A 15,174-nucleotide genomic window follows, 5' to 3' on the forward strand; every position below is an offset into this window, starting at 1 on the left:
AACATCAAAAGACACCTCATAAGACTCCTCAGTTGAATGGGTTGGCTGAGAGAATGAATAGGACATTGGTTGAAAGGGTGAGATGTTTACTTTCATAGTCACAGTTGCTAAGATCCTTTTGGAGTGAGGCTTTGAATACTGTTGTACATGTTCTCAATCTTACACCATGTGTTCCTTTAGAATTTAATGTTTCGAATAGAATTTGGTCAAATAATGAAATCTCTTATGATCACTTGTGTGTGTCTTTGGATGCAAGGCTTTTGTGCACATTTCGAAAGATGAGAGGTTTAAGCTTGATGCTAAGACAAGACCTTGTGTATTCATTAGTTATGGTAAGGATAAGCTTGGTTACAGGTTTTATGATCCGGTGCATAAAAAGCTTGTAAGAAGTCGAAATGCTATGTTTATAGAAGATTATACCATATAGGACATTGAGAAGACTAATGCAACAGAGTTTCAGTATAGTGATAATCCGATTGACTTAGATCCAGTTCCTTTGACACATCTTCCTACACAAGTGTAGACCCTTAATTTTGTCATCCTAGCACATGTCCTATTAAATACTTGTTCGATACTTTACAGTAACTCCTTGGTGGCCCATATCTACTCACACTACTTACCTTTCTTGAACCACCTCAGAGACTCTGATTGAGGGATTGCCTAACCCCTTATTATGACCTCTGCAGCCCTAATTTAGACTTAGGCACTTTCCTAAACACCTTAGGCCCACTTAGACATTTCATTGGGCTTAGTTCACTTAGGCCCGCTTAAGCGCTTTTAAACCCACTTTTTATATGACTTGCATGACTGCATGGCCTACATGACTTGTGTGGCTTATATGGATTTCTTTATTATTTTTATTTTATTTTATTTTATCTTATTACAAGTTTTCTAAATCATATTTCTTGGCTTTTTGGGCATGAGAAAACAGGCCGCCATCTATTTGGAAGGAGAATCAATAGAATTTTGAAAAAGATGAGATTTTGTTTTTAGAAGGATATCACATATATTATTTCCATGGGGGAATTGGTTACAAAAGGGAAGGAAATAAGAAAGGAAAGTGGATTTTTGGATCAGAGAAGTTTTCTTTTTGGAGGGATATTTTTTTTATTATAGAGAGACACAAAAAGGAAGAAAATGAGGGGATTCGTCCAGCCGATTTGGGGGCTTCTTTGGGAAGGCTGATATACGTAAGAGAGGAAAAAGAAAGGGGAGGAGGATTCTTTGATTGTCAAGGGTGGAAAGGTGCACAAGAGCGGAAGAGGGAGATTGCAGCCAGGGTTCTGCCAGGTACGCTTCTTGTTCTTTTCTATTTTTTTTTATTATTTTGGTATTCCCGTTTACATTCACTCTAGATTCTCTGGCTGTTTTCAAGGAGTTGTTCTTGCTGATTGGAGTGGACATTGAGAGCCACTTATTTGCGTTGTTGAATCGAAATTTCCTTCAAGCTTGCTCTGTTATGATTGTGTTCTTGATTTCTCTGATTTTTTTTTTTATAAATAGCTGAAACAGAGACTTATGTTTGAACTTTAATGTTTGTGGAATCTTGATATAATTTTAACTAAGTTTGTCTTAACGTGTTCAGATTCTTCAAAGCCCTTTTGAAAATAATGAAATGTGGCTTATCTGCTTACCCACCTTTATATCTATTGCTTTGTTTTTTTCTTGGATTATTTTTATTTTTATTTTTTTTCTTCTTTGCTTCTGCATCCATATTTCTTCCATTTCCCCTTTGGTATCCTGGGCTACAGACCATGATGATATGAATATTCCAAGAAAGGCAGAAACTTCTTAAAAGCTGTGTATAACAGGGTTGCTTGGGGTCAGACGGCTGTAGAGATTTAAACTATGAAGATGACCCTCTAGTATTTATTTTGCTTGTATGATTGATAGAAGAAAATCTATAACTTTTTGGGTAAAAAAGAGCATCAGGTCATCTCTACACTGGAACTGTCCCACTGAGTGCCTGCAACAAGAGATCGAACCACGGTTTTATCATAAAGAGCAGTTGTATCTTTCATGTGATGATGATCATGCCATTGACATCGAGGTTTGCCCCAGATGCCCAAAAGTGAGATTAATATATGATTGCCCATCAGAAAGTTGCCAAGGGAAACATCAATCTACTTAGTTGTGCAGAGCTTGCACTTTGTGCATAGCACGCTGTTTTCATTGCGGGTGTTATATTAATGACTGTGACTATGAGGAGACCTTCTGCCTGAACTTGCTCTGTTTAGTTTGTTTCAAGCAGTTACTGAATTGACAAGAGAGACAGGAAGAAATGGGTGCCCATTCCTCTAAGCACACTATTTTTCATCAAGAGATAAGCCATCTATTGATTACGCTCTTGGATGGCAAGAAATCCTGTTTTATTGTGAAGAATTCGCACTGCAGAGCTGTAACTCCCATCAGAGACTGTTTGTCTTGCTTGGTTGACGTATTTGATGAACTTAGCTTCAATGGATATTTGATGTATAAGCATTTTTCAAGACAAGGTAACCCTATGGTACTTTGGCTCCTGTAGTGGGAGATTGCGTTTAGTAAAGCCAGAGGAAAACAGAGTTGTTTGAATGTGTTTTTGGTTATGAAGTGATATTTTTCTGGGAATGAAGATGAAATGTGCAGCCAGATATCATCTATTGAAGAAAATATGTATAATTTAAGAGAAAAATCATCCAGCATGGATCCTGATTACAAAAGCCTCCATGTTACTGACAATGAGATTCAAACAATTCCTTGGGCATCAATTCTTAAAAGGTTGTTCAGTCACAAAATTCACAACTTTGTGTAGTTAAGGATCTTTCTGCTCATGACGTGGTGATGCGATTGATGCGGAAGGAGAATTACTTAATTGGAATGCTCCATAAGAGAGTTCTTGCTTTCCCAATATCTCGTTGAGTCCCATGTGCTGGACCAACTGTTAAGTTTGGCTCAAATGGAGTGCAGCATCATCTGATACTGACAAAGGCCCTTGAATGGACCTTGAATTGGTGCAGACTGCAGAGCATGTTTAATAGGAACTTTTGTGCTCGAAGGGACTTTGTTTCTAATCCTAAAACATTGAAGAAAAGGCTTATGGTTGTTGAGATTGTGATGCTTCTTCTTTTTCTGTTTCTTGTCATATTCGTTCTGGTGTTTTGCTTCTTGGGGCATGCTGAATAGTTTTATAATCATCCCACCACAACATCATCTCGGAGATGGTCAAATTTGTCAAAGTGAATCTTTAGAGAATTCAATGAGAAGGCCATATATTTGGTGGTAACTTGTTTTGGTATGATGCTGTTTTTAGAACTATAACAGCTATTAGAGGGGCTGCTGTAACAGATGAGCTTCTGATCCTTGATCCAGAAGAGACAATGTCTTTGGTGGTCCAACATACATACTATTTGCCAAAAGATGGCGTGGAAAGGAAAATTCTGAGTTGGTTAGAATGGAATTTGAAATCTTGTTTCAGTGTACTAGAATGATGTTACTGGAGGAGATCGCATCAAATATTTTTTTTTTTCTTATTCCTTGTTTGCTCTTATTTGCTGTTCCAAAGCGGGTGGATGACATTTTTCAGTTCATTGAAGATTACACAGTTCATGTTGAGGGTTGTGATCTATGCCTAGATGATTTTGATGCCCAGTTACAACTTCTGAATGCAGGCATCAATTGAAGGTCTTGATTCTCTATTTTGTTTGCGTTTGAGATAAGTCATGAATAGGCTCTGGAATATTAAGAAGCTCTATGCAAGGAGTGACAGAGAAGCAACTAATGAGCAGGATAAGGGATTCTTCTTTTAACCCTTTTATATAAAGGCCTAAGAGGCCTTAAATTTTGAGCTCTTAATTTGGGCCTTCCACATGAGAAAAAACTCAACATAAAGAAAATTTGAAGAGTTATTGAAGTAATTCCTTGAAGAAGAATTCAAAGTTTTGTAAAGAATTGGAGAAGAACCGGAAGATTTCTCGAAGAAAAGAAAATTTAAAGATTTCTTTTATTTGAAGGCTTCAAGATTTTTATTAAAGAAACTCCTTTTGATTCCAAGTTAAGCATTAAATTGCTTAAAATGGTGTTTTTGTTTTTGTAAGGAGAATTGGATGGTATATTGGAGATGGCCCCTTCAAATTTTGTCACCTATTTCTTTATTTGAGAAAATTTGTGTGTACATGTTATAATATTACTATTCATATTTATTAAAAACTATTTATTTTTTAATTTATTTACAATTACAACTAATTTTATTTTTAATAAGACGTGAATTAAATGTAATTAATATTATATAAATTTAATTTATACTATATCTAATAAATAAGATATAGTATAAAGTCTTTAACACTTTTTCTATGCAAAAATATCCTCAATCAATATACTATATAACTTCTTTATATTTTCCTATTAAGAAATACTTATAATATAGGAAACATGATATTGGAAGATTTTCTTATAAAAATAGTTACCTTTTTGTTAACAAAAATGAAATTGGAAATATCTAGTTTTAAATGATATGAACAAGTCAAGGCTATGGATGATATGAACGTTTCGGATCGTGAGCTTAAGACTCTAGATGTGATGAACAACTCAGGGTTAGGGATGACATGAACAATTTTGGGTCATAAGTTTAAGGCTTTGAATGGTATGAACAGTTGAGGGTTGTGAATGATATGAACGACTCCAGTTCCCATGAGCTCAGGGCTCTAGATTCTATGGACAGGTCTGGGTTCTGGATGAGATGAACTACTCTGGGTAGTGAGCTCAAGGCTCTAAATGCAATGAACAACTTAGGGTTATGGATGGTATGAATGACTTGGGATTGTGTGCTCAAGGCTTTAAATGATGTGAACAACTCAGAGTGGTGGATGACTTAAATGACTCAGGGTTGTGAACTCAAAGCTTTAGATGTTGTAAATAGCTCAAGACTCTGGATGACATGAACAACTTTAGGTGATGAGCTTAATTGTATAGATGTTATGAACAACAAAGGGTTGTGGATGATATGAAAGACTCGAGGTCTCATGAGCTCAAGGCTTCAAATGCTATGAATATCTTAGGGCTATGGATGACATGAACAACTCCAGGTCATGAGATCAAGGCTCTAGATGGTATGAACAGCTTAGGGCTATCAATGACATGAACGACTCCAAGTCGTGAGCTCAAGGCTTAAGATGCTATGAACCGCTCAAGGGAGTGGATGATATGGATGACTTAGGGTCCTATGAGCTTAGAGCTCTAGATGTTATAAACAACTCAAGGTTGTGCATGATATGAACGATTCTAGGTCATGAGCTCGAGGATCCAGATGCTATGAACAACTCAAGGTTATGGATGATATATATGAAAGACTCGGGGTCCCATGAGCTTAAGGCTCTAGATGTTATAAACAGCTCAAGGTTGTGAATGGCATGAACGACTCTAGAGCATGAGCTCAGGGCTCTAGATGCTATGAACAACTTAGGGTTATGGATTACATGAAAGACTCTAGGTCGTGAGCTAGGAGAATTTGGTATAGTTTATAAGCGCAGAACAACACTTAGGGACAAATCTTCAATGATTTCATCAATAAGTTCGGTAGTGAATCATCTTGAGTTTGCAGCATAGAAAGCTTCTGGATTTTACTTTTAGACAAGTCTTCTAAAACAAATCGAGGTAGAGTAGGAATTGTACTTCAATCCCCTGACGAGATTTAAATAATATAGGTCATCCAGTTTAGGTTTCCCATATCTAACAAGTAGAATATGAGGCTTTGATAATAGGATTACGGCTAGCCCTAGACCTTTTAGTGGTTTGGTTAAAAATTGTAGTGATCAAGAACAAAACACACCAGAAAAAAAAAACAAGAACAATGTTGCAAAAATGTAACTTGAACAAAAAACGGGAAAAAAAAAAAAACACGACATACAAGTTTACATGGTTCGGTTTTATAACCTACATCCATGGGAGCAGCATCTCAAGATGAGACATTCTCATTAGATGCTTTCAAGATTACAAAATACATTAAAGTTCAAGAAAAAAACTCTGTTTTGGAAACCTAGAAACCTGAACAAGTTTTCTTTCTTCTTTCATTGACTTTCTAGAATACAAAAGTCCTCTTAATGAAAGATATCCCAAAATATTCGTGTATATCTTCTCCTCAAAATCCAAAGAGACTATTGTTGTAGTCTTTTATATTAGCTAGATTCCCATAAAAGACCATCCCTCAGTCTAAAATAATTGTCAAAACAGAATATTGAGAGATAAACGAAGACTTGTTCTCCAATTGAAATCTTTAAAACTAACTTGACATGTCAACATCTAACCAACTAATTAGAACCAACTCTAACAAAAATATTAGTGACTCCCAACTCATTATATCATAGGCAAATGGGTAGTATGAGGCCAAAGATAAAAGGACGAGTAATTACTTAGAACTTGTCAAAATCCTCTTTATTCGTTTCGAAGTTATTGAAATCTCGTAGGTACCTCAAACTCAGAATGAACAAGTTGATGCACTAGCCAATTTAGCCTCCTCCTCCATGCCTCTAGCCTCGTCTCACATCTATATGCCTTCCTATTGTTAGTCAAATCGAATCCACACCTGAACCCGTGATGTGGATGGCTCCGATCTTGAAATACCTACGAGATGGGGATCTCCAGCTGAGAGCAAAGAGGCATTCAAATTAAATTCATGCTCAAGTAGCCTCCTCTAATGCTTATCTCTCGAGCAAGCCACATCCATCTTACATAAAGTACACAAGGGTATCCGTGGAAATCATGTTCGAGGATGATCCCGTTGTCAGCACATCCTCACTCAAGGGTACTATTGGCCCACTATAAAAGTTGGCTCTTAGCAACTCGTTTTAAAGTGTAACAATCGCCATCAACTCACAAGAAAAATGGTGATAAATTAATATTTGCCTTTATCAATTACAAAATTATTTTAACTTCTTTTATGGAGATCACTTATATATGAAGCCAAAGAAATTATTATTGATTTAAAAATATAAATTTGTTTATGAAAATGATGAAAAATGATACATTCTATTAGTTGTATACATTGAAAATTGTTGTGGGCATCTTAGTCATATCGTCCACATTGGTGATTGTATTTCAATTTTAATGTTATTTTTTTATATACTCTTTGGAATTCATCTTCTTCTGATTATTATAGAGGGGATTGCTATTACTCTACCAAAATTTTCAAAAAAAAAAAATACTTCATTTGAATTTAATACTTGAAGGTTTAATATTTCGTACATATATATACAGGTGCAAGAGGCAAATTGGGACCTGTACATGAAGCAAAGAGCTGCAGATGTAGTGTGTATGAGAAGTAAAAGAGTGTCGATGCACAGAAGGCAAGCGCAGACGCAGCCTTCTATGCACGCCAACAAGCTGCGGAAGGAGACCTCTATGCCAAGAAGAAGGAAGCTGAGGGAATCATGGCCATAGCAGAAGCACAGGGCCATTATTTGAGCACCCTCCTGAAGCAACTGGGCGGGAGCTATGAGGCTTTGAAGGACTACATCATGCTCACCAATGGTTCTTATAAAGAAATTGCTAAGATCAATGCTCAGCCTGTGCAGGGACTCAACCCCAGAATTAGTATTTGGTCAGGCGCTAATAGCAAAGGTGGTGAAGGTTCAAGTGCCATGAAGGATGTTGCCGCCATTGTTCTAGACTGTGCAGGAGCAGACTGGGATGCTGCCACCTGCATGGCCTGGTACTCTCCCACAAGAGGTTCGACCTCACGCAAAAACATATGATTGAAGATATTTTTTCTTTTTCTTTTTTTTTTTAACCAAATTTTTCCTATGGGATTTTCATTTATTTTTATTTAGGCTTACCATAATGTTGGGAGAATTCTTGTATGACTTGTATATCTAAAAACAATGGATGTATAGCCAACATTCATTTATCGAGGTAGGTTTCTATTTCTATGGGTTGGGATTGACATCCCAATACCACTATCACATGGGCTTTCAAAGTTTGCTAGAAATATTCAATACATTAAGGCTATGTTTGGTTCCCGGAAAATTTGAGGGAAAATGCGAGGGAAAGAAAATACAAAGGAAAAGTAGAAGGAAAGAAAAAGTGAAGGAAAATAAAAAAATAAATTAAAAGTTGATAAATTATTTTTTTTATTACTTCAAACTCATTTTATTTATTTTAACTCATCAATATAAAGATTAAATAATTTAAAAATACATAAGTTTTTAATTAGTTTTAATTATATTTGATTTTCTTTGATATTTTTCATAGGACAACCAAATATGAGAAAATCATTTTCCTTAGCATTTTTTTTTCTTTCCTTTGTACTTTCCGGGAACCAAACATAGCCTAACTCTTTTCTACTGAATGGAGTAAGAATTAAGTGGGACTTTATTATGTCATTAATAGTATTAAAGGCATGTATAATATGCTTCTTTAATTTGAGAACAACCATTATCTATGTGGCCATAAATTCACTGTCACTAATCGGACTAAATTGGCATATAATTATTATATTTTCATCTTTTTTTTAGATTTATTTTATTTTATCATAGATGCCATGGAGTGGCAATAGTATGGGATTTTCATAGAGCTATCTCATCATGCTTAGGGTTGCAACTTAGGTAGATTGGTCGAGTTGATGATAAACCTAAGCCCAATCCGATTTAAAAAGTTATTAACACGAACTCTAACCCAACATATTCAACCCAAATCTTACCCAATCTTATTTTAATGTATTTTAAATATTATAAAAACATTAAATTGGATTCAAGTTAACTTTGAGTTGTCAATATCTTAGCCCGAGTTCAACTCAAATTGAGCACAAGTTGAAAAAATCTAACTCAAACTCAATTGAAGTATTGAAAATTATTATTCAAGTTCACCCAAACATTAAATTGGGTTCGGGTTAGATCAGGTCAACCTGCCCAAATTGTACCCCTAATCATGCCGTAGAAATCCAATTTTCCATCTAAGCTTTATTTGAAGTTGAACTCTCACCTCACTTATCTAGAGGCGTAGGGGGTTGTTCAACGTATAATAAAATGTTTATAATATCAATACTATTTCCTTAAATTATGAATCGGCTTAATTTTTAATATTAGTTAAAGCGCGAAACAAAAATTATCCCCTTTAACGTTTTTCTAAACATCAATTCTACTTAAAACTATGATTTAAATTTAATTTTTAATTTTGATTAAATCAAAATCAAAATTACTTTTGTCAATAGTTATTTTTCCTCAAAGTGTTTTAATTAGGAGACAATTAACTATTTGGATGTAAATTAAAAGTTGGTTTTCACTAAAATTGATATTATTTTTTTATTATTTTATCATAAAAATATCAATTTTTTTCAAAAAATACTTGCAGAATAAATTATATTAATAAAATAAACTTGACAAGACAATAATTTTTCATTAGGGCAAAGAAAACTTTTATTGCATTTTAGTTGATTTATCCTAAAAAATCTATCCTCATAAAAAATTCAATCATTAAAAAAAAAAAAAAAAAAAACCTTATTTTTAATGTTAATAACATTTTTCACAAATCTCTCCAAATTTATTTTTCTATTTTCCTCCCATAGAAAACTTGAAAATAAATAACCGTCTAATAATTTTCCTTTCTGTCTCGCATTCCAGAATTTTTTTTGTGATCCAAACATAAATTTAAACAACATTGAGTAGAGTCTAATATATACTTAAACTATGTTTGATTCTTGAAAATTTTAAAGAAAAATGTGATGAAAAGAAAATAGAGAAGAAAATTGAAAAGAAAGAAAAAATAAAATAAAAAAATAGATTCAAAGTAAATAAATCATTTTTACATGTTTTTTCAAACTCACTTCACTTATTTCCTTCAATTATATAAAGATTAAATCATTTTAAAATGAATACACTTTTAACTAATTGTAACTATATTTGATTTTCTTTCATATTTTTCATGATGAAACCAAATATGAGAAAATTATTTTTATTTACATTTTTTTCTTTCCTTAATACTTTTTAGAAATCAAACATAACCTTAAAATTTAATGATTTAATATAATTAAAATAAAAAAAATACTTATAAATTATTATCTAGTTCTTAGTTAAAATAATTAACATTTTTTTAATTCTTATTATTTTAAAATGCTTTTAAATTAGAGTTGCAATATTAGGTTGATTGGTAAAATTTAATACTTAATTCTTATCAAGTTAAAATGACTAAGTTAAAGTATACTTAAATTATTGATTTAAAACATATCATCTTATATGAGATTTAGTAAAACATAATACTTAATAACTTAAATGACATTAAGTTAAATTATGCTTTAAATACTAAGTCGGTTTATCAAAGTTATTTTTAACTTAGAGTTATATTAAATCTATGACATCTCACATTGGATAAAGGGAAAAGTTTCTAGCGTTATATAAGCATGGACTTTTCTTAACCTTATAAACATATTTTAAAGTTATGGGGGCACTTTGGACCCATTAACTAATAGTAAATGGTTAAGTCGACTTATCTTTATAAAAGTACAATGAATTATTAAGGGAAAAATATTTAGGATATAAAAATTGTTAATTATTTTTTTTATTAGTTTAAATCATTTTTTACTTTGAATTGTAACATTAAGTTTTTTTTTTAAATATACTTAATGTTACATATCATTAAATTAATTTAACTAACACACTCGATATTCTTTTTAATAATTTAAACTCGATTTATTATTATTATTCATGTATGTGATATAACTTAATCATGTTATAAAATATGAGAATGTATGAGATGGGAGCTCGTGGATCACCATCTATATTGATTCATATTGATATAAATATCCGGAAAAAAAAATATTTTTTTAATTACCAAAAATAAGATAAGGATCTTTATTTACTCTATGCTTTGACCATGATCCTTCCTAGAAATTTCCTGTAAAATCATCACTTTCAACATTCCTTTATTGTAGCCTAAAACATACTAAATCAGAAACAATTTTGAATTTATTTATTTCTTTTTTTAAGTTTTTTTTTTTTTAAAATACTTTTAGTGGTAGACAGAATAGGTTTAAAAGGAGTGGAATTGCGATTGGATTAGGAAAGGGGAAAACACAGTATAAAAAGAGAGTGGGTTTTCAGTTTTGTTCACTTCTGATCAACAATGACTTACAAAGTTGCGTCGCCGACGCAGTTGCTGGCCGTCACCGGATGGGGAATCAGAGACATAAAACTGGTGAAGAAAGCATACGTTTGGCCGTTTCAAAAATGCACCCGAGTCGACCTCTCGCCGGTCAACTATACCTTCGAGGTTCAGGCCATGAGCGCCGAGAAGCTTCCATTTATCCTGCCGGCGGTCTTCACAATTGGGCCACAAGTGGAGGACCAAGAAAAAGTCCTCCTTTACGCGAAACTACTCTCCTCTCACGATAAGCAGTCAAACCACGTGAATGAACTTGTACAGGGCGTTATCGAAGGGGAAACTCGGGTGCTGGCGGCATCCATGACCATGGAGGAGATATTCAAAGGGACCAAGGAGTTTAAAAAGGAGGTTTTCGAGAAGGTTCAACTGGAACTCAACCAGTTTGGGCTGCTGATCTACAATGCCAATGTCAAACAGTTGGTGGACGTGCCGGGTCACGAGTATTTTTCATATCTCGGCCAGAAGACTCAGATGGAGGCCGCTAATCAAGCCAAGGTGGATGTGGCGGAGGCCAGGATGAAAGGACAGGTTGGAGAGAAGTTGCGTGATGGGCAGACGAGGCAAAACGCAGCGAAGATTGATGCAGAAACCAAGATTATAAAGATGCAGAGAGAAGGAGAAGGAGAAAAAGAGACGGTTAGGGTTAAGACTGATGTTCAGATATTTCAGTACGAGAAGGAGGCTGAGGTGGCAGAGGCTAATGCGGAGTTGGCGACTAAGAAAGCTGGGTGGACTCGGTTGGCTCAGTTGGCCGAGGTGGAGGCGTCCAAGGCCGTTGATTTGAGGACCGCTGAGTTGCAGTCCGAGGTAGAACGGAAAAATGCCCTCACTCGAACGGAGCAGCTCAAGGCTGAGTTACTGAGTAAGGCCAGCGTCGAGTATGATATTAAGGTACGGATTTTTCTGGACCGTCTACGTTTATTCAATATTTATCCTAGTTGTTGTTCCAAATTAAAAAAGAAAACAACCCATTAAAAAGTGCGTGCCTTACACGCGTTTGGAAGGGAGGAATTTCTACTGTTTAGTTGGTAATTATTAGAATTGTATTAGGATTCAGGTAGAGGTTTGGGTGGTGTTTGTTTTTTTGGCTTTTTGCTGAAAACCATTTAGTTTTAGAATTTAGGTTGTTTGTTTTTTTACTTTTTCATGACTTATTATAAACTTTTTACTAAATAGAAAAAGCTAAAATATGTGGCTTTTTCTAAATATAAAAAATAACACAATGATTTTTTTTACTTTTTAATACTTAATAGAAATAAAATACTACAAAAACAAACAACCTAATATTTAATACTATTAAGCATTAAGGTTCTATTTAGAATTAAGTAAAAAAACAAACACCACCTTGGATGTGAATGTGGTGACTTTTTCTCGTCGAGAAAAAGTTTCACGGAAAACTGGAGCGTGCTAACACGCGCTGTAAGCTGAGGTTTTTGAACTACAGTTATATCGTGGGTTATCATATGGCCTATAGTGACTGCCCGACTGCCTCATGCTGGCTGATTAAGACCTCAATTTTCCCCCAGCAGCAACTGCCTCCTAAGGGTCTGTTTGGTGCCAGAAAAGTTGAAAGTTGAACCTCTTTTGCAACTTTCCCGCCCATTAAACATCAGAATTAAAATTAGCAAATTTCCATACCATAATTGTTTCAACAATGATACATATATGTTTGGATGTTTAATAGGTGCAAGAGGCAAATTGGGAACTGTACAAGAACCAAAGGGCTGCAGACGCAGTTGCATATGAGAAACAGAAGAGTGCAGAGGCACAAAAGGCTACTGCAGATGCAGCCTTCTACGCAAGTCAACAAGCTGCGGATGCAGACCTCTACGCCAAGAAGAAAGAAGCGGAGGGAATCATGGCCATGGCAGAAGCACAAGGCGCCTACTTGGACACCCTGCTGAAACAACTAGGAGGGAACTATGAGGCTTTGAGGGACTATATCATGCTCACCAATGGTGCTTATCTAGAAATTGCTAAGATCAATTCTCAAGCTGTGCAGGGACTCAACCCCAAAATCAGCATCTGGACTGGTGCTAATGGCAATGGCGATCATGGCGTCAATGGGGCGATGAAGGAGGTTGCCGGAGTATATAGCATGTTGCCGCCATTGTTGAAGACCGTGAATGAACAGACTGGCATGTTGCCCCCTCCATGGCTGGGGAAACTGACTGAAGCCGGCAGTTCTGCTTCCAAATGAGCCCTTGTCTCATCATTAATTAGCTACTCCATCTTATTCTATCATAGCTGATGAACTTTTTTTTTTTTCTTTTAGGTCTTTCTTCTTTTGAAATTAAGTAGTAGTTGTTACTGTTACTATAAATAGTGAAGCTTTTATGAACAACATGAGAATATATTTTTAACCAATGGTAGCCTAGCTAGCGATTGTGGAACAGTCTAAATTTTAAATCATTTTTATATTTATCCTCCTAAATTATAACTAGGATAAATAAGATTGAGTAACAATAAAGATCATAGAATAGCAACAAATATCGTGAAAGTAATTAGAGCAAATGGGAATAAAAATGTAAAATGAATATGTGAATTTAAAAATAAGTTAATTATTTTTGCTTATTATTTAAAGTTTTTTTTTACTTTAAGTTATATCATTAAGTTATTTTACCAAATATACTTAATTTATTTAATGATTTAAATTAAGTTATTAAGTTGATTTACCAAACATTCATTAAGTTTATGTTTGGTTCCCAAAAACATTAGGGGAAAAAAATATTAATAAAAATAATTTTATCATATTTGGTCTTACTATAAAAAATATGGGAAAAAAAAATTCAATTATAAATGAAATTAGTTAAAAACTTAATGTATTTTTAAATTATTTAACTTTGATGTACAAAAGTTAATGTAAATGATATAGTTTGAAACTTTGAAGTAGTATGTAAAAATAATTTATTTACTTCAACTCTAACTTTTTTTTTTCTTTCTCATTTTTCTCTTTATTTTTTTTAATTGCATCTTTCTTTTGATTTTAGTATTTTTTTTTTTTGTCCAAATAGTTATCCAAGATTTGAACTGTAAAAATATTCTTTTATTTTCACAATTATATGAGTATTCTTTATTCCTAGATGTCAAACCAACATGTCTTACTAAAATATTTAACCTTGAAAATATTTCTATAAAAATATATTTATTTTGTGGATGAAGTCTTGGCGGATTAAAGAAATATTCTAAGGTTATGTTTAATTCTCAAAAAGTATTAAGGAAAAAAATTAAGAAAAATTATTTTTTTATATTTGATTTTACTATGAAAAATATGAAAGAAAGTTAAATGCAATTAAAATTATTAAAAAATGTATATATTTTTAAATCATTTAATCTATATATAATTTTTTTTTAAAAAAAAAAACACCTCAAATGCTAATAATATTGTGTAAAAACACTTATTACACTTGAAATTAATATAAATAATGTTTGAAAAAATATTAAAGATTTAAGTATTCAAAAATTGGAGAGAGTAGGAAGAATGTGACAAGGGTAAGAAAAATGTGAGAATCACCCTCGTTACATTCTTTGTACCCTCTAATTTTTTTAGATTTTTTAATTTTTAAAATTTTTTTTTTCACTATAAATGGTAATAATGTTGTGTAAAACATTAATTACACTTGAAATTGATGTAAATAATGTTCTAAAAAAAATTTAAAAATTCAAAAATTGGAAAATATACTAAGAATGTGAGAATGAATATAAAAAGTGTAAGGATCCTTACACTCTTCTACTCTCCTCATGTTTTTTGTATTCTCTAAATTTTTTAAATTTCTTAATTTTTAAAAGTTTTCTCTTCTTCGAATGGGTAATAATATTGTGTAAAAACACTTATTACACTTGAAGCAAATAATGTTCTAAAAAAATTCAAAGATTAAAGTATTAAAAAATTAGAGGGGAATACGAAATATGTGAGGAGTGTACGGAAAATATGAGGGTCCTCAAATTCTTTGTACCGCCTAAACTTTTTGAATTTATTTTTTTCAATACAAATGACAATAATATCATACAAAAACACTAATTACACTTGAAATTGATGCAAGTAAAGTT

General features: G+C 33.2%; 1 long non-coding RNA gene and 1 pseudogene across 1 annotated transcript; both read left to right on the forward strand.

Moving 5' to 3' along the window:
- The first annotated feature begins 938 nt into the window (after positions 1–938).
- Positions 939–3,674, forward strand: LOC117922781. Its single transcript, XR_004652549.1, has 2 exons — positions 939–1,290; positions 1,376–3,674. It is a non-coding gene; the product is annotated as an uncharacterized LOC117922781 (long non-coding RNA).
- Positions 3,675–6,342: 2,668 nt separating this feature from the next.
- LOC117921786 lies at positions 6,343–13,511 on the forward strand (annotated as a pseudogene).
- The last annotated feature ends 1,663 nt before the right edge of the window (positions 13,512–15,174 follow it).

Source organism: Vitis riparia, chromosome 9 (genome assembly GCF_004353265.1).
Source record: "Vitis riparia cultivar Riparia Gloire de Montpellier isolate 1030 chromosome 9, EGFV_Vit.rip_1.0, whole genome shotgun sequence".
Taxonomy (NCBI): Eukaryota; Viridiplantae; Streptophyta; class Magnoliopsida; order Vitales; family Vitaceae; genus Vitis; species Vitis riparia.